This window comes from Hyla sarda, chromosome 3 (assembly GCF_029499605.1).
Source record: "Hyla sarda isolate aHylSar1 chromosome 3, aHylSar1.hap1, whole genome shotgun sequence".
Classification (NCBI taxonomy): Eukaryota; Metazoa; Chordata; class Amphibia; order Anura; family Hylidae; genus Hyla; species Hyla sarda.
In genome coordinates this window covers 153,962,304-153,983,627 of record NC_079191.1, presented here as the reverse complement: position 1 = coordinate 153,983,627, position 21,324 = coordinate 153,962,304, and the positions used below count along the sequence as shown (strand labels likewise).

At 42.7% G+C, this 21,324-nt stretch overlaps 1 long non-coding RNA gene across 1 annotated transcript; it reads left to right on the top strand.

The window, feature by feature from the left end:
- Positions 1-8,495: 8,495 nt before the first annotated feature.
- Positions 8,496-15,575, top strand: LOC130361794 (uncharacterized). Its single transcript, XR_008891157.1, has 3 exons — positions 8,496-8,683; positions 12,026-12,318; positions 15,267-15,575. It is a non-coding gene; the product is annotated as an uncharacterized LOC130361794 (long non-coding RNA).
- The last annotated feature ends 5,749 nt before the right edge of the window (positions 15,576-21,324 follow it).

The following is a 21,324-nucleotide window of genomic DNA, read 5'->3' as shown; positions in this document are numbered from 1 at the left end:
CGCCAATTATTACAGGCAATTTATTCCACATTTTTCTACCGTTGTGGCCCCTATTGTGGCTTTAACCAAAAAAAATGCCAATCCCAAGTCTTGGCCTCCTCAAGCGGAAGACGCCTTTAAACGGCTCAAGTCTGCCTTTTCTTCGGCTCCCGTGCTCTCCAGACCTGACCCATCTAAACCCTTCCTATTGGAGGTTGATGCCTCCTCTGTAGGAGCTGGAGCGGTCCTTCTACAAAAAAATTCTTCCGGGCATGCTGTTACTTGTGTTTTTTTTTCTAGGACCTTCTCTCCGGCGGAGAGGAACTACTCCATCGGGGATCGAGAGCTTCTAGCCATTAAATTAGCACTTGAGGAATGGAGGCATCTGCTGGAGGGATCAAGATTTCCAGTTATTATTTACACCGATCACAAGAACCTCTCCTATCTCCAGTCTGCCCAACGGCTGAATCCTCGCCAGGCCAGGTGGTCTCTGTTCTTTGCCCGATTTAATTTTGAAATTCACTTTCGGCCTGCCGATAAGAACATTAGGGCCGATGCTCTCTCTCGTTCCTCGGATGCCTCGGAAGTTGAACTCTCTCCGCAACACATCATTCCTCCTGACTGCCTGATTTCCACTTCTCCAGCCTCCATCAGGCAAACTCCTCCAGGAAAGACCTTCGTCTCTCCACGCCAACGCCTCGGAATCCTCAAATGGGGTCACTCCTCCCATCTCGCAGGTCATGCAGGCATCAAGAAATCTGTGCAACTCATCTCTCGCTTCTATTGGTGGCCGACTCTGGAGACGGATGTCGTGGACTTTGTGCGAGCCTGCACTGTCTGTGCCCGGGATAAGACTCCTCGCCTGAAGCCCGCTGGTTTTCTTCATCCTCTGCCTGTCCCCGAACAGCCTTGGTCTCTGATTGGTATGGATTTTATTACAGACCTACCCCCATCCCGTGGCAACACTGTTGTTTGGGTGGTCGTTGATCGATTCTCCAAGATGGCACATTTCATCCCTCTTCCTGGTCTTCCTTCAGCGCCTCAGTTGGCTAAACAATTTTTTGTACACATTTTTCGTCTTCACGGGTTGCCCACACAGATAGTCTCGGATAGAGGCGTCCAATTCGTGTCAAAATTCTGGAGGGCTCTCTGTAAACAACTCAAGATTAAATTAAACTTTTCTTCTGCATATCATCCTCAATCCAATGGACAAGTAGAAAGAATTAACCAGGTCTTGGGTGATTATTTACGACATTTTGTTTCCTCCCGCCAGGATGATTGGGCAGATCTTCTACCATGGGCCGAATTCTCGTATAACTTTAGAGTCTCTGAATCTTCCTCCAAATCCCCATTTTTCGTGGTGTACGGCCGTCACCCTCTTCCCCCCCTCCCTACGCCCTTGCCCTCTGGTTTGCCCGCTGTAGATGAAGTGACTCGTGATCTTTCCACCATATGGAAAGAGACCCAAGATTCTCTTTTACAGGCTTCATCTCGCATGAAAAAATTTGCCGATAAGAAAAGAAGAGCTCCCCCCATTTTTGCTCCCGGAGACAAGGTATGGCTCTCCGCTAAATATGTCCGCTTTCGTGTCCCCAGTTACAAACTGGGTCCACGCTATCTTGGTCCTTTCAAAGTCTTGTGCCAAATTAATCCTGTCTCTTACAAACTTCTTCTTCCTCCTTCTCTCCGTATTCCTAATGCCTTTCATGTCTCTCTTCTTAAACCACTCATCATCAACCGTTTCTCTCCCAAATTAGTTTCTCCCACTCCTGTCTCCGGTTCTTCTGACGTCTTCTCAGTGAAAGAGATACTGGCCTCCAAGACGGTCAGAGGAAAAAGGTTCTTTTTGGTGGATTGGGAGGGCTGTGGACCTGAAGAGAGATCCTGGGAACCTGAGGACAACATCCTAGACAAAAGTCTGCTCCTCAGGTTCTCAGGCTCTAAGAAGAGGGGGAGACCCAAGGGGGGGGGTACTGTTACGCCGAGCGCTCCGGGTCCCCGCTCCTCCCCGGAGCGCTCGCTTCTCTCTCGCTACCGCAGCGCTCCGGGCAGCTCCACTGACCCGGTGCGCTGCGATACCGTCTCCAGCCGGGATGCGATTCGCGATGCGGGTAGCGCCCGCTCGCGATGCGCATCCCGGCTCCCGTACCTGACTCGCTCTCAGTCTGTCCTGTCCCGGCGCGCGCGGCCCCGCTCCCTAGGGCGCTCGCGCGCCGGGTCTCTGAGATTTAAAGGGCCACTGCGCCGCTGATTGGCGCAGTGGTTCCAATTAGTGTGTTCACCTGTGCACTCCCTATTTATACCTCACTTCCCCTTCACTCCCTCGCCGGATCTTGTTGCCATTGTGCCAGTGAAAGCGTTTCCTTGTGTGTTCCTAGCCTGTGTTCCAGACCTCCTGCCGTTGCCCCCGACTACGATCCTTGCTGCCTGCCCCGACCTTCTGCTACGTCCGACCTTGCTTCTGTCTACTCCCTTGTACCGCGCCTATCTTCAGCAGTCAGAGAGGTTGAGCCGTTGCTAGTGGATACGACCTGGTCACTACCGCCGCAGCAAGACCATCCCGCTTTGCGGCGGGCTCTGGTGAAAACCAGTAGTGACTTAGAACCGATCCACTAGCACGGTCCACGCCAATCCCTCTCTGGCACAGAGGATCCACTACCTGCCAGCCGGCATCGTGACAGTATGTTTAAAATTGTCATCTTCTGACCCCTATAACTTTTTTATTTTTCTGCAAACGGGGCTATGTTAGGGCTTATTTTTTGCGCCATAGTCTGTAGTTTTCATCGGTACCATTTTTGTTTTGATGGGACTTTTGATCGCTTTTTATAATTTTTTTTAATGGTATTTGAAGTGACCAAAAATGCACAAGTTCTATATTTTTGGTATTTTTTTTAAGTGTACACCATCGACCTTGTGGTTTAGCTAACCTTTTATGTTAATAGTTCGGACATTTACGCACATTGCAGTACCTCATATTATTATTTTTGTTTTTTATTTTATTATTTTATTTAAAAAATGGGAAAGGGGGGGGGATTCAAACTTTTATTAGGAAGGGGTTAATAAACTTTTCTAAACTTTTTTAACACTTATTTTTATTTTTTGCCTCCATAGGGGGCTATACCATGCAATCTTTTGATTGCATATACTGATCAAAACTATGCCATAGCATAGCATTAATCTGTATTATTGCTGCTCTGCTTCTCCAGCCTTCTGAGTAGGCTTGGAGCAGCAGATCACAGATCGGACAGCGAGGAGGCAGGTGAAGACCCTCCTGCTGTCCAGTTAGTTGGTCGGGACATCAGGGTTTCCCAGCGTCTAAAGGGTTAATGCCGGGCATCGGCCTGATCGGTGGTGCCCGGCATTGGACTTGGGTCCTGGCTGCTTATAGCAGTTGGGACCCACTGGGTTTGACACGCGCTCTGCTTTTGAGTACGCTTCAAACCCCGGGAACAGGACGAGGATGTACATGTACGCCCTCCATCCTTAAGTATCGGGACACAAGGGCCCTCCATGCCCAATAGGTTAAATAAAAAATCTCTATGCAATACATTATTTACATGCCCTTAACCACCTTAACAATGTTATGCCAAACTGACTGAATTCCTTCTTGATTACAAAACCAAATTGTGGGAGGATGCAGGGTGTACCTGTATGCCCTGGCTGCCTGGTAACTGGTGCACCAGGACGTACAGATACACCCTGAATACTGTACCAACTATGAAGTGAGCACAGAAGGTATGGCTGACATCAGCTAATGCCTACCATTAATCCTTCAGATGCCGTGATCAATACTGATCATGGCATCTTAAGTATCTGCAGGGCTCATGGGGACTCATCAATCCACCTGCGGTGCAATCGTGGTGATCCAATGAGCAAAGATAGCCACTGGAGCTCCTCATACCTGCTCCTGGCCAGCTCCTGCCCTATTCCTCAGTGGTCTGCCTTTTAGCAGACCAGAGAAGCAGATTGCAGATAACAATGATCAGTATTTGCAATAAAAAGATTGCTGTAAAGAGTCCCCTGTGGGGACTAAAAAGTGTAAAAAAAAGTTTTAATAAAGTGAATAAGCCCCTTCACAATCAAAAACTTTATTCCACTCTTTTCCAATCTTTGTAAAAAATAAAATAAATCAGCGTGTTTAGTATTGCTGCAAGCTGAAAAATCTGAACTATGAAAATATTATTAATGTTCTCATAGTGTGAACTATGTTAACTTAAAAAAGTCCAAATTGGCTGGTTTTCGGTTACATCAAAACCCAGCAAAAAAAGGAATAAAAAATCATCAGAAAGTCCCATGTGCTAAAATGGTAAAAACCAAAGGATAGAGGATAAGATGTCTGATATCGGGGGGCCTGACGCTGGGACCCCCCTGCGATCTCCCTGCAGCAGCCCGCATTCTATGCGTAACTGCGTCTGCAGTTTCGGAAACCGTTGGGCTTCCAAGACAGGGACATGACGTCCCTTTCAGAGGGAAGCTAAGCAAACACATCCAGAGCTTTCCCTCGCAGCTGTGGGGTTAGATATCGTCCCCACTGTTCCTTAGGTAGATGGAACTGCCGGCAAACCTTTTCAAATCCCCTCAGGAACACATCCAGATCACCATCTTTCTCCAACATGGGGAAATGTTCCAAGTGGGGTTTGTGGTCTCCTTGATCCTGCACATCACTCCGTGCAGAGGAAGCATCCCCTCTCAGCCTCAGAACCTCCAGTTCATGCCTTCACTGAGCCTCTCTTTCTGCGGCTTGTGCCTGGGCCTCTCTTTCTGCGGCTCGTACCTGGGCCTCTCTTTCTGCGGCTCGTGCCTCTCTCTCTGCAGTTTGGTACTGGAGAAGCAGTTGGAGTTTCATATTGGCATCCACATTCCCAAGGTGTTGTAAGGCAGTCCGCATATAAGAGTCCAAAGCCTCATGTGGAGTACTGTCCTGATGGGGAGTAATGTTGTGTTCCCCAGGAGATATCAGTCCTTGGATGGCAGTTCCAGCTGTAGGATTTTGTCTCATGTCACTCAGCTCTTCTGCACGGGCATCATACTCCACAAGATCAGCAATAAGTTGTTCCTTGTTCTTTCCTGCATTAGGGATGTCCTTTTCTTGGCACATTAGCTCCAGTGCAGGCTTGGACTGCTTGAGATATGCCTCCATATTTCCGAGATGAGACAGAGGAGGTAAAACAGGAGATGAGGAGGACAGAATATTTTTGTATGTCATGTCTTTTAAACCCGCACTGAGCTCTGTCTTTGCAATTTACACACAAGAATATGTATGCAATTTCTTTTTAGTGCTAAGATTTCCTTACAGGTAGAATCCAGCAAGCACTAAAAATCTCTAAATATATCCCACCACTGCCACCAGTTGTCATGATCACACCCTATCGGTCCAGCTAAGACGCTAGAGAGAGAGTGATGGTGCAAGGGTTAAAGCCGCCAGACCTCTGGGTATCCACTACTACTTCCAGCAAGTCACCAAATTAACCCTGAGATAAACGTGTTTCCACCAGAGCTGCCTTCAGAAACGTGAGCTCATATATTTAGAGATCAAAGACCAGAGCTGACTAATTAAACATTTAATCTGATAAAAGGTATCACAGTGCTATATATGTAAAAATAAACAAATGACATACAGGTACAAAAATATATAAAAGAGTTTAGCAAGGCAAGTTCAGAAAACAAAAGATGAAGTTCTTACAGCATTATGGTATAGCAGTCCTTCAGTGAGAGTGCTGTTCTTAGGATGGTCTTGTCAGCTTGTTGCACAGCATTGAACACCCTGAGTCTAGCATTGTTAAATATTATATATCTGCCTTTTTGGAGGGAGAATCCATTCCCCCCTCCCCTCTGATCCCACGAGGGGGGCACCTCTGTCCCTGGCCCTCTTATCTGGTTGATTATATGATGGGACCAGAGTGCATGACTTCAAAAAAGCCTTTGACTTCAAAGGAGATGTAAACAAACAGCCAGACCCCCAATAAAATGCAATACACAAAAGGACACACCGTCTGAATGACCTCTCACCCATGTCCTGGACAATCCATCACACACAGTTATAATTTATAATACACATATAGGATTTTAATAATCAGGCCTTGGGCCTGACAGATGGATCAAACAAAAGTGGATTAAAAGGGCATTCTGGCAATACAAACGTATAATGGGTTCTCTAAAAATAAAGAAGAAAACATACTCACCTGCCCATATCCCCTGAAGCTAACGCCCCTGCCAAAAGCTTTGCATTGTAAAAATTCCCATTTAAGAACCCTAAGTAGCCAGCAAGATTTGTTCTTGGCCTCTATTCTGTCAGTGGCCTGGTCAGACTATAGTTCCATTGCCATTTATTGGGCTACTTACTGACTACTGAAGAAGTAGCCACTCAATAAATAAAAAAATAGTATTAACTTTGGATGTGCCTCCACCCCAATCTCCTCATGGAACGCTCACAAAGTGGTTCTAAGTAAAAGTAGCTCAACTAGAGTTTTAAGCCAAATGGTCCCCTACAGATATATCTCTTTGGAAGCACCTCAACATTGCCAAAACAGAACTGGACCTCTGTCTACTTTATGTCCCTTCGGGAATGTTTTTGTCTATCCCACTGGCACAGCCCAGTCACCCCCCTAGGGCTGATTCTGTTGATAGATGAGAATGTTTTGACTGTTTCGTAGCAGCATGTCTGACTAGTAAATATTAGTAAAGATACCTATTATTCAAGAAATTCCTCTAATAAGAAGCATCTTTGAAAAGTGAATTAATTTTATTATCACATTTTCTGCTCCAAACTTCTACACATTCTAAAAAAGTTTAAAGATATAATTCCTCTTTGGCAGCATTGAGTAAAAAAAAAAAAAAAACGCCCTACTGCCCCAGGCTCTACAGAGATCTGCAAATTCAAATAAACGCATTTCATGTTATGTGATATAGAATGGGATGGGATAAATAATAACTGAATAGTATGGATTACTAATATTGTAACCTTAGCCAGTCTGTTGGCCAACACTTCAGCTAACAGGTTGATGTCTACCAGCAAAATTTATAAGATTATAAGATTCTGGTAGTAAGATATAACTACCCAGTTTAGGCCATACTATAATTCCTACATTCTTTATTGAGCAGGGAAGGGCATTACCCATGTTAAAGAAATTAAATACCTTTAATAGTCTAGGATGGAAGACTGTTACTACAGCTTTTGTAAAGTACGATAAACTGTCCATTCCTGGACACAAAACCTGAGCAAAGTGTGAATGTGGCGGGGCCTTGCAAAAAGGGGAGATTGAGGAAAAAAATTAAACCCACGCCAACTTTTTGGAAAATGATCTGAAAAAGGTGAGCAGGGGGAAAAGACAGGGAAACTACAGGAAAAACCCATCAATAAATAAAGTGAAATGCATTTCCCCATACTTTTTTCACCTAAATTTACGCAGAACTCCAATAGTACATGAGGTTTATTGTGGTGGATTCTTGTAAGAGATTCTGAAGAGGCTTAGCAGGAGTGTGAAAAAATCTTTCCAAACCAGCCTAAGAGTCTTTTGATCTGTCAGCATACCATGCCATGACCCCCAAAATTATTATGGAATTAAGATGTCTTACTTGGTTTTACCCAGGTAGCTTTGAGTTTATGGGATTATTAAAATTTTACATTACATAATTTAGTTCTATAGAAAACAACACATTGACCAGACAACAGATATGTTTAGTAGATATAGTAGCAACTATGTATAATTTTGAGGAAAAAATACTTTGTATATTTTAAGTGCTTTTAATGAGTATAAACAAGAAAACTATACATTCCTAAGAAATAAGCCAATGGTCATAGGAATTGGAGAAATAGCTTTCATGACTAGCCTTGTGTGTAAATGGTGTTCCCCTATCATCTCATCTAGTTATGTCTTTCTGCAGTTTGAATTACCCTCTTTCCCTCAATCTGGTAAAGCAGTGAAAGGATGTTTGTTCTGCTAATTAACTTTATTACCCTGATAACTCCCTGCAGCCTTTGACGAAAACAATTACCGTTCCTTTTTTTCCACTGGAAAAAAAAAAGAAAGAATATTAATTAGAATAGGAGGCCTTGGTCCCTGGCATGTTAGCCTGCCATGTTCCCAGGCCCTCGAGCGGGATAACATTACATTGTCAGTAGTAATTTAGCTCTCATCTGTCTCTGCTAATTATTGTCACATTCATCAAATTCATCAAGGAAAGTGCACTCAGAAGGATTGCATATTTGCAGTTAATATAGCATAAACTGGTATTACCCATCACCACATTTGCGATGATGAGAGGGACACAACTTATTCATCCCTAATTAGAGCAAGCTGGGTAATTAATTATGCATTCCGCCTTATTACTTCTGAGTTCCCAGATATTGTTTGTCTAAAAGGAGGAGGGGGAGATGTGAAGAGAGGACGAGTGTGTCTGAAATTGCAAAAAAAAAAAAGAAGAAAAAATAGTGATGTGTTTTGTCACATGCGGCATGCCATAATTCCCACCTGACAAACTGGCTGAATCGCAGAGAAATTGCAAGTTGTCAACAGCAGAATAAACTGCTGTAATAACTGATTAATGATCAGCACCTGTGACAGGTGTGGAATAGGACTGGAAACTCGCTGCGATTAACAGGCGCTGGACGGATAAATACAGCAACAGGAGAAGGCAGCGAAAAAACAAACTTTACTGCCATCACTTACTACAGACAACAGAAATATAGGCTGATCAACCGAAGGTATATATCGTTTAAGAGAATCTGTCAACTGCCTAAGCCAAATGATAGCTAGATGGATGGATTGACTAGTTTCAACTAAAGACAGTGGGCCTAAAGTGTTGCTGGAGAGACATGGACATGTAGAATAATAGGAGAGGGATAATAATGGGATATAAAGGGTGCCCAATGGACAGTCAACAGGTGGTGTATTGTAAAGTGGACAGACAGCACAGAGAACATTGTATAGCACACACAGGGAACAAGCTAGACTCTTAAACCCAGAAATGACTGCAAAAACAAAAAACAAACAAATATAATGTTTCATTGAAAAAAAAAAACTGTCCGCACTTTGACCTTTCCAGGATGAAGTGCGGGGTTAATGGTACTGGTAGCTCAGGGATGCTGATCGGGACAACCGCGGTGAAATTATGGGTCCTGATCAGCTGAGTGGATGACGCTTTCCTGCCTCCTAGCTGTAAGATTGGTCATCTGCTGTTCCCAGGCACCGATAACACTGATCAATGCTATGCAATGGCATATCATTGATCAGTGTATGCAATCTTAGGATCGCATGGTATAGCCTCCTATAGGGACTATAAAAAAAAAAAGCGTAAAAAAAAAAGTTAACAAAAGTGAATTAACCCCTTCCCTATTAAGTTTGAATCACCCCCCTTTTCCCATTTTTAAAAATAAAAAATAAACATATTGTTTATCACGGTGGATGGCGTACACGTAAAAAAAAAAACAAAGTCCAAAACTGCATTTTTGATCACTTCATATACCATAAAAAACACTAATAAAAAGCAATCAAAAAACTAATAACAAGGTATTCTTGTGACCGTAAGTACCGACAGAAGAGAAGGTGTCATTTTTACCGAAAATTGCACTGTGTAGAACGGAAGCCCCCAAAAGTTAAAAAAATTTTGTTTTTTTTCAATTTCACCCCACAAATATTTTGTTTGGATATTTTCCGGTTTTGTGTTAGATTTAGCAAAATTGAAAGCCTTGATTTTTAGAAGAGGAGGAGGCAAAAACGAAAATTGGCCTGGTCCTTAGGGTGAAAATGGGCTTCATCCTTAAAGGGACCCAATCAGAGATTTTAGCATATGTAACGCTTGGCAATGCATTATACATGCTAAAATCCTTATCCTCACCATCACAGGGGGATGTTTGTGCCCCCAGGGATGGTGAAGATATTAAGTTACAAAGTCACCACCCAGCAAGTAGTCCCCTTGCCGAGCATTGTGGAGCTGCCGATAGGGGACAATCCTATAGTTGCCGTGGTCTGTACTGATCAGGCCATCTGTGGGGTTAGCAGTGTCGAAAGTGGCATGATCTCGGTCTCAGCAGCTGTGGTGGGATCCCGGCTGTGATTGACACGAGGGTCTCACTGCTGATCTATTGTGTCACTTCCTGCACATGTCCATTCATGGGAATGTACCTGTAGATAGGAAGTATTCATACATCCTGGGGAGAAAAGGGGTTAAAGGGATACTCCGGTGGAAAACTTCTTTACAAATCAACTGATGCAAGAAACAGATTTTTAAATTACTTCAATAAAAAAAATCTTAATCCTTCCAGTACTAATGAGCTGCTGTATGCACCACAATGCTCTCTGCTGACACTTCTGTCATCATCAGGAACTGTCCAGAGCAGGAGAGGTTTGCTATGGGGATTTGCTCCTACTCTGGACAGTTCCTGATACGGACAGAGGTGTCAGCAGAGAACACTGTGGTCAGGCACAAAAGCACTATACAACTTTCTCTGGAGCATACAGCAGCTCATGAGTACTGGAAGGATTAAGGTTTTTTAACAGAAGTAATTTACAAATCTGTTAAACTTTCTGGAAAGTTTTTTCCACCAGAGTACCCCTTCAATCTTATCGAATACATGCAAGAACAACTGTTATTTTTTTTATTATCTGGTAAATGTTTGTGTTAATAAGACTAAGCCAAATGTTAAAGGGGTACTCCACTGGGAAACATTTTAAACAACTGGTGTCAGAAAGTTAAACAGATTCGTAAATTACTTCTATTAAAAAATATTAATCCTTTCAGTACTTATTAGATGCTGTATAATCCACAGGAAGTACTTTTCTTTTTCAATTTCCTTTCTGCCTGACCACAGTGCTCTCTGCTGATACCTCTGTCCATTTTAGGAACTGTCCAGAGTAGGAGCAAATCCCCATAGAGAACCTTTTCTACCCTGGACAGTTCTTAAAATGGACAGAGGTGTCAGCAGAGAGCACTGTGGTCAGGCAGAAAGGAAATTCTAAAAGAAAAGAACGTCCTGTGGATCATAACAGCAGCTGAGAAGGATTAAGATTTTTTAATAAAGTGATTTACAAATCTGTTTAACTTTCTGGCACCAGTTGATTTGGATCACTGGATTATTTATGAAGCCCATTGTTGGTCATATAACAGGAAGATGTACACTTGACTAACAATGATTCTAAGACCAGCATAAAACGTGATCAGCCAATGAATGAGCATTTTCTAGATTATCGACTGATCACTGAATTACACAGGGCAATATCCTCTTATTTGACTCTAAATTACCCCTGTAGTACGGCTTTTAGTAAAACTGAGTCCGATTGCAGAAAGAGAAGGGGACAGTTGATTTACAGCATGACACAGGATTGTGACAAGGTGGATAAGAATATGGCTAACCTCCTGGCACACATATAGAATAATGATTTATATACGTCTACATTCCAATTGCGGTATCACACAATATAGATAACAGGAAAGGAGGATGTTGGGATTTCGGAGATAGTTTTAATTTTTGGAGATAGCCTATTGACTATAAGTATACCATAATTTCACCGCTATCCTTTCATGTTGAATATATTATATACGTTATAGAAACCATCGTACTGTTTTGCAAATTATGAGTGAAATATTCATGTACTTCGGTGCAATTGTGTCATAAACCATCTGATATGACTGAGAAGTTTCAGTTAAAGATAAAAGAGCTGACATTGGCAAAATCATGGTTGTGAAGGGTATTTTGTGATTGGCTGTATTTACGCTCCATAATTCCACATATAAATCTCACAAATAATCTAAAAGGGAGAATTAGTGGTCTATAATCAATTCCAACTACAGGACGTATGCATGCGTCCTTGACCTTTGCTCTCCGGGACGTGGCAAAGGAGATCAGCGGTGGCACCCAACTGTCAATCACAGCCGGGATCCCTCCGCAACTGCAGAGACAGAGATCGTGACAGTCTCTGGAAAATGAAAGGTGTATTCTGGGATTTTTGGTTCTTTGTATTTAAGCAAAGTTAGTCTAGTTACTAATATACTTAACTAACCTATGTCTGGTAGCTGATCAAACTTCTTTTGTCTTTCTTTAATCCAGAAATATTGTACCTCGAGACAATACATTACAAGTCAGGTGCTGAAAGAGGGCTTGGCTGTTTGTCTATTGTGTGTGAATCCAGGCCCCTGATGATGTTACCGACACACAAGTGCATGCATTAGTCTGTGCTGCACTTGCTGCTGTCACCTCCCACCTTGAAACCAGGAACCTGGGGATTGTATTCTGAGGGAGGGCACAGAAGCCAGATGTAGGCAGTTCCCAAAAGCAAGCCAGCAGTGTGATAGAGGACACAGGACATGGCCAATTGCCACCAATACAAGCACAGATCCTTGGTAAGCAAGCATGTCCATTACTGTATGAAACATAATAACTAAAGTCATCTTATGTTGGATAACCCCTTTAACCCTTTAGATGCCATGGTCTATACTGACCATGGCATCTATAGGATTGACGGGGAAGAGATCTCCCCTGTGCCCGATCGGTGACCTTGTGATACAATCCCATTATGTTTTCCATGGAAATTTTATGGAATTTTTATGTTACTGTGAATACCATAAATTGAAAAAAATGCCAAAATGTAAGAAATTTTCAAAAAAAGACTACATGTATCATCAAAAATTTACTACTAATGAAAAGCCCAATATGTCATAAAAACAATCTCAAAATCGCTTTGCTCAGTAAAAGCAACAGCTGTCACGCCCCCTCCATAGGCTTGCATTGAGGGGGCGGAGCATGTTGTCACACGGGGCGGAGCCATGACGTCACTATGCTCCGTCCCCGTGATCGCTAGTAATCAGACCCAGAGCGAGCACGTTCCAGGGGCTGATTCTAATGGGGTGCGGCGTGGAAGATCACGGGGGTCCCCAGCGACGGGACCCCCACGATCAGGCATCTTATCCCCTATCCTTTGGATAGGGGATAAGATGTCTTAGAGCCGGAGTACCCCTTTAAAGAGACACATGTCAGATTTGAAAAATGGGGCTTGGTAGAAGGTAAAAAAGTGTCCTTAAGGGGGTAAAGTGTAAATAAAAACTCAGTATTACAGTGAAAACATTTTCACCGAAAACTAAAATGTCTCCACAAATATGTAATTGGGTATTATACACAGACCAAAATTCTTTAAAATGCCCCAGGAAATAAATAGAAAAAGAGCTTACTTTATATTTTACAATAGATATTTTACATATTTCCGAGTCCCCAGGTCAGAAGTAAGAGAAAGCAATAAATCCATCTACACGAACCTATGTGGCTCATTTTGTTATTAGAAAACTACAAAGCTTTGCTTTAATCCATAGGCATACATAGCTAAAAATTTGCACTTTCATTAAAGCCACTTTTCAAAGTTATTGGACCTTGAAATACTGAGAATTTAGACGTTAACATTGTCACATCAATTTATCAAAAAATTTTAAGTGTCCGAATGCTAATACATATCACAGAGTGCAGTGTTACACTTGATTTAACATCTATAGACCTTTCAAGCTTGCTTTACCATCCATTACTAAAATATACATACTGTACACTCAAATGTCTGCGTTTCCAAGGTATGAAGTATTTTATTGCATTCCTTCCTATTCACACTGAAGAATATGTGGACCTGTAGATTGCACAGGACAGGTAGAAATGTGCACATGCCACTCACTATCGTATATTTATATATTTTTTTATTTTGGCTTATTCTATTGAAACCTGTGTGAAATAGCACCAATACATCCTGGATTTTGTACTTCTTGGCACAATATTAACCTTTCTAATATACTTTATGAAAAAATGTATCTAATTTTTTATTGAAATCATGGCATAAAAAAGAGACAACTAGGGGTCTCAATACCATCCAGAACATAATCCAGTCTGGCTGCCACATAATCTTCGTCCCAGCATAGATAGGGACAAAGCCCAGTAAGTGAGTGAGGGACTAGCACTCCTTTGTGCTCATGCCCGTCCTGTCTATAAGACTAATGTCTGAAAACAGATTAGCGTGTTACAGAGCAGCCTGCAGTGATTGGATGAAGAGACCCAGCACATCACAGCAGACTCAGGGAGGAAGTAACTGCATGGTAAGTGGGAGGGGGAGGGGCTTAGTGCTTGCCTCTGACATTCCTATTCTTGAGCAGTGAATGTCAGAATGACTGAATTACAGAAAAGAGTGATTTATGAGCCAAATACAGAAGATATATATATATATATATATATATATATATATATATATATATATATATATATACAAAAAAGTTTAAAAACAATACACAAGCAGTGTAAATAGATACTTTGATGGAACACACTTATCTAATTTGCCCAGCTCCTTACTTCTAATTATCCAAGTGCTTTCTTTCTGTAAGATCTTATGTGTATCATTACAGTACCTGCTGGTTCTGATGTGTTCTAAACCAGCGGAATGGAGAACTTCCACACCCCCTCTATGTGCTTCTCTTACATGTTCTATCAGGCGAGGACAGTCGAGGCTAAATCGGATGATAATGCTCTCTAAATGGTTTGTATAGGCACCTGATTGTTTGCCCTATATAAAACCTCCCACACCGGCAAAATATTGAATGCACAACAAAATCTGTTTTACAACTAATACAATTCTGTATAGGGAAAAAGAAATGGCTTTTTTGATACGTGGGTTTGGACTTGTAGATGTCTGCACATCTCGCTAAGTTGTGTTCAAGACACAACAACTTGTCAAGATGCTATAAATTAAGTGGTGCTGCCTCTGAATCTCAGACTTGGTTTCTGTGCAATCTGACTTAGAATAGATGAAATACAATAAGAAAGTTTCAGGTGTCTGGCGCAATTGCGCCAGACACCTGTAATTGTGTATTCTATCTCATCTTTTACACCTGAATAAATTGTTTACTTCCCACTGGATGCTTCCAACATCGAGTGTTTTGTGAAAAAGAAGATATTTACAGTAAGAACACAAACCACATCAATAATTGCTGTTTAAAGAGTTACTCTTTAGTCAATTCCTTTTCATCACTTTCAAAAATATCACTGTATTCATGCATCCTTTAGATATTTATTATATCTAAAAGTAATAATGTTTTTTTGTGGCCATTTTACATAGAATAGGGTCATTCTGAATCACATATCATAATCTATATTTCATTATTGGAAAGATATTACGCTTATTTTCAATCCTATTCCTCCTTTAAAACATAAGTAAAAAATAAAAAAATAGAGGATCTAATGACTATAGGGCCATATAATATAAACATTAATTTCTGTTCACATTTCTTACATGTTTTTATTATTTCCTAAACCTTTCTTTCAATAGGGTTTGTTGATCCTGAGAAGCAGCCCGTAACAAAGCTTTTAATCTGGATAACCTCTGACGGAATTTTTTTTTTTAAATCATAAGCTTTCTGAAGGAAGATGTCATTCCTATTATTTATTCGCCTGAGCTGGAGAAATTGTCCATAAGGGATAGCAGTTTCTTATATTTGCTGGCTGAGCGATAGCACCAATGCAGATATATATTTCAAGCAGTAGACCTAAGATACCTAGAAATGACCAAAGTACCTTTGACCTGTACTAAAGATTCCAAAAAATTTAACTTCGAACTTATTTTAGAGTAAATTTCATACTCATTGCATTAGACTCTTGCAAGTATGTTCCAATTCTTCAAAGTCTTCATTTGTCTGAACCAAATAAAGAAAATATAATCTACAAATCACAAGAGACACTGAATGAATCTGAGGTAGGGACTGCATGGGAGATTTATCAAAACCTGTGCAGAGGAAAAGTTGACCAGTTGCCCATAGCAAACAATAAGATCACTTCTTTAATTTTCCAGAGACTCTTTTAAAAATGAAAGAAGTGATCTGATTGGTTGCTATGGGCAACTGGTCAACTTTTCCTCTGTACATGCCTCACCATGTACAAAAAAAGATCTACTACATTAATGGTCAGTTGCAAAGGTGGGTCTGTCAGATCTATCAATGTATCCAAACATTCTAATTCGGCTGTACTCACAGATCACTCGTGCTAAATCCTACTGGACAATGGTAAAAGGGACCTCTCCGCCATCTTACATCATCTTTATTTTAAAAAATGTTATGTTTTGAACAGCCTTTTAAATAGATAAGCTTTAAATGGGCACTGCTAGATACAAAAACCTTTTTATATGTTGTACATCTTGGCAAAACATTAACCTTTTTTAGGCTGGGTTCACATTTGTCCAGCATCTGGAATAGGTGAACTCAGCCTAGATATCGTTGAAACTGATGCCACAACTGATGACAAGTTGTCATCAGTTGTATGGTATCTGCCGTCCATTGTCAAGCTGCGTTCCCCTGTCTGGTGCTCTCTGGCGTGTCCAACCATCCAGGAGAGAGCACAGAGAAGTACTTTCAGACAGGAGAGAGCACAGAGTCCTATCAGACTGGAAAGAGCACAGAAAAGTCCTATCAGACAGGAGAGAATACAGAGGAGTACTATCAGACAGGACAGAATACAGAGGAGTACTATCAGACAGGAAAGAGCACAGAGGAGTGCTATCAGACAGGAGAGAGCACAGAGGAGTACTATCAGACAGGAGAAAGCACAGAGGAGTACTATCAGACAGGAGAAAGAACAGAGGAGTACTATCAGACAGGAGAGAACACAGAGGAGTACTATCAGACAGGAGAGAACACAGAGGAGTCCTATCAGACAGGAGAGAGCACAGAGGAGTACTATCAGACAGGAGAAAGAACAGAGGAATACTATCAGACAGGAGAGAACACAGAGGGGTCCTAACAGACAGGAGAGAGCACATAGGAGTACTATCAGACAGGAGAAAGCACAGAGGAGTGCTAGCCCACCCTCACTTACTGGACTTTGTCCATGTCTGTGCTTCAGCTTGGACAGAGCCATGATTTTATAAGTCATGATTTCTATTAGAAATTAGTGAATTGAAGCTGACGAACCCAAATTTGTTACGAATTTCAGGAAAAAATCGATGTGCAACGAATTTGAATATTGACGCGATTCTATCTTAACTCCATTTACTCTGGTCCAGGCTCCAGGGCATGTAAAATGGCAGATCCTTGTGTCAATACATGGGAGAAGGAACGTTGGGAAGGCAAGGCAGGAAGGGAAGTAGGCGGGATGACCCTGAATCACATGCAGGATGCAGCCAGTCACCCCTGTGATGTCACAGCCCTATGTATTCGGCAGCCATTTTGCGGCTCGTCATATCATTCATTACACTGCATAGAGATAGGACGGACATCGCTGTGTGTGTTACACAGAAAAGCTTGTTGAAGCAGCATGTCACCTCTTAGTCACCTCAGCCTTCTGTAGGACACAGAGCACAGCGTTTATGCACAGAAATTAATTCTTACTGCAGCGATTAACCCCTCAGTCACTGTTCACGGCATTGTATTACAATGAGGGGCTGAGAGCTGGGAGTTTACTCAGCTGCAGAAACGTTTTCACAGGAGGGAGACATTTTTTTTTTAGGGCAAATCTGTGTCTTTGTTCCACAACAACTGGTCTGCTGGTTATACTAGTCTGTAGATGGTATAAACCATACCCAGCAGTCCATTCCTAGTATTAGAAAGAGAGTCTCAAGGGCCTAGATAGTGTGAAAGGCCAGGGAAAAGTAATCACTGGCTGTGTTTTACTAAAATATGTATTTTTAAGCGTACTGTAGCACATTTTTCTGCCATCATAAGTGCATACCACATACGTACATCTAAGTAGTTTACTATTTTGTACATGTTAATCTGTCAAGGGCCTACATACTGTGAAAGTCCAGGCAAAAGTACTCACCAGCTGGTGTTGCACTCAGATATTTTTTTAAGTGTACTGTAGCGCATTTTTCTGCCCTCATAAGTGCATACCACATACCTACTTCTAAGTAGTGTACTATTTTGTACCTGTTCATCTGTCAAGGGCCTATATACTGTGAAAGGACAGCCAATAGTACACAGCTGCTGCTGTTCTAGACAAATACTGTTTTACGCGTAGTGAAGCGTATTGTACTCCCCTTATATACGCAATAAGTATGTCAGAGTAGTGCCAGGATGTGCACAGTGGAGTGGCAGAGGCCTAAATTTATCAGGCGCAGGCAGAGGTCGCAGCAGAGTAGGGACGTGTGGCAGCTGGAGTCGCAGAGAGAGGTCTGAGCTCCCGGTGTCAGTTAGCAGTAATGTCTCGACCAGCAACCCAACAGCCGTGATTGTTCGGTTCACTTGGTCATCCACTTCATCCCAAGTGACATCCGACACCCCCAGTCAACAGTCGGTGGGTTCCTCAGACTCAACCCTCAATTGGCATGGTCCTCATGCTGCTGCCACCGCAAGGCTCTGTCATTGTGCTGCTCTATGGTCTCCTCATGCTTATGCTAGCACCTCCAGGTTTCTGCTCTATGGTCTCCTCATGCTAATGCCACCACCTCCAGGCTCTCTCATTGTGCCGCCATATGGTCTCTTCATGTTGATGCTGCCACCTCCAGGATCTCTTATTGTGCTGCTCTATGGTCTCTTAATGCTTATGCTGCCATCTCCAGGCTCTCTAATTGTGCTGCTCTATGGTCTCCTCATGCTGACGATACCACCTCCAGGCTCTCTCATTGTGCTTCCATGGATACAGCAAAACATTATTAAGGTGCTGGTACCCAGTTTCAGAAATTCCTGTGCATTAGGGTCACTTTCAGGACTCCTTATGCTGCTGCCACCTCCAGGCTATCTCATTCAGCCACTATATGGTATCCTCATGCTTCAGCCAACTTCAGGCTGTGCAATTCAGCCACTATATGGTATCCTCATGCTGCCACAAACTCCAGGCTGTGCAATTCAGCCATGATATGGTCTTTTCATGCGGCAACTAACTCCAGGCTGTGCCATTCAGCCATTATATGGTCTCCTCATGCTTCAGCCACCTCCAGGCTGTACCATTCAGCCACTATATGGTCTCCTCATACTGATGCCACCTCAAAATCTTAAATTTCAATTTCATAATCTTAAATTTCAATTTCAAAATCTGAATGATCAATTTCAAAATCATCTCCACATGCTTTTGCCAACTCCAGGCTGTGCCATTCAGACCCTATATGGTCTCCTCATGCCGTCACAAACTCCAGACAGTCAATCAGCCACTATATGGTCTCCTCATGCTTCAGCCACCTCCAGGCTGTGCCATTTAGCCACTATATGGTCTCCTCATACTGATGCAACCTCCAGGCTCTGTCATTGGGCCATCATGTGACATGTGACTCCTTGTTAGATTTGGTCCTTTGTACCCACACGCCGGGGCCCAGGACAGTAAAACTTGGGAGTGTTAGTTAAAATTTCAATTTCAAAATCTTAAATTTCAATTTCAAAATCTTAAATTTCAATTTCAAAATCTTAAATTTCAATTACAAAATCTTAAATTTCAATGGTCTCCGTATGCTTTTGCCAACTCCTGGCTGTGCCATTCAGACACTATATGCTGCCACAAACTCCAGGCAGTCAATCAGCCACTATATGGTCTCCTCATGTTTCAGCCAACTCCAGGCTGTGCCATTAAGACACTATATGTCTCCTCATGCTGCCACAAACTCCAGGCTGTGCCATTCAGCCTCTATATGGTCACTTCATGCTTCAGCCACCTCCTGGCTGTGTCATTCAGCCACTATATGGTCTACTCATGCTTCAGCCACCTCCAGCCTGTGCCATTCTGCCACTATATGTTCTCCTTATGTTTCAAACACCTACAGGCTGTGCCATTCAGCCACTATAGGGTCTCCTCATGATTCAGCCACCTCCAAGCTGTGTCATTCAACCAATATATGGTTTACTGATGCTGCTGGGCCTGGGCCTAAAAAGATTTATGGTAGCACTAGCTACCATAAATATTCAATTTAAATTTAAAAATTCATATTTTAATCTTAGGGATTGTGAAGCCCTAGTGTCTACTCATGCTACTGCCAACTCCAGGCTGTGCCATTCAGCCACTATATGGTCTCCTCATACTGATGGCACCTCCAGGCTCTATCATTGTGCTGCCATGTGACTCCTTGTTATATTTGGTTCTTTGTACCCACACGTCGGGGCCCAGAACACTAAAACTTGGGAGTTAAAATTTCTATTTCAAAATCCTCCATTTCAATTTCAAAATCTTAAATTTACCTTTAAAAATCTTACATTTTCATGGTCTTCTCATGCTTAAGCCAACTCCAGGCTGTGCCATTCAGCCACCATATGGTCTCCTCATGCTTCAGCCACCTCCAGGCTGTGCCAGTCTGCCACTCACGTTTCAGTAGACTGGTACACTGATGATAGTGGATCCGCTGGACCTGTGTGGTAGATGACTCGGACCGTACCAGGGAGCGGAGTCTAAGGTGCCCCTGGTTTTCACCAAAGCGGGATGGACTTTCTGCAGCAGGCGACACTCATGTCGCTAGCCCTGGCACGGCTCGACCACAAAGGCGGCAGAGGAGATTTGATGCACAGGTGCGATAAGGCAACTCGTGGTCAGGATAGCAGAAGGTCAGGGATGGCAGCACAGTAGCGTAGTCAGGAACGTAGCAAGTGGTCAGTAGACAGGCGGCAAAGGAGCAAGGTCAGGTCACGGAGCAAAGGGTATGATACATGTCAAGGCAACTCTCAGGAATGCTTTCTCTCAGGCACTAGGGCAACAAATATCTGGCAGAGAAGTGTGGGAGGTGGAGGAATTTATCAATGAGCCACAGGTGTTACTTCACTAATGGGCACACTGGCCCTTGAAATCTGAAAGTCATTTAGCCACTATATGGTCTCCTCATGCTGCCAACACTTCCACGCTGTGTCATTCAGCAGCTATATGGTCTCCTCATGCTGCCAACACCTCCAAGCTGTCATTCAGCAACTATATGGTCTCCTCATGCTGCTAACATCTCCATGCTGTGCCATTTAGCCACTATATGGTCTCCTCAAGCTGCCAACACCTCCACGCTGTGTCATTCAGCAGCTATATGGTCTCCTCATGCTGCCAACACCTCAACGATGTGTCATTCAGCCTCTGTATCAGGGATAGGCAACCTTTTGGTAGTGCTGTGCCCAAAAAATTTTTTGAAGTCACTTGGTGTGCCGGAAATATGGGTTCAACAAATCTTTATTAGTTACAAAAAACATAGACAAAGATACCAATCAAAGAGATCCCATAAAAACATTTAAAGCAGCACAAAACATGCCCACCCACAACAGGGGGGAGCCCAGCGTACCCCACCCAGGACACCCGTTTAAATAAGTGTACAATCCTGCCTTTGTACTTAGGTAACACCCCTGATGCTACTGCCAACGATACGCGTGGGGTTCAGGAGGACACCCGTTGGTGAAACCCATTATTACTGCCTTTTTCTTGCATTTTCCCAGCCCTGTGTCCAG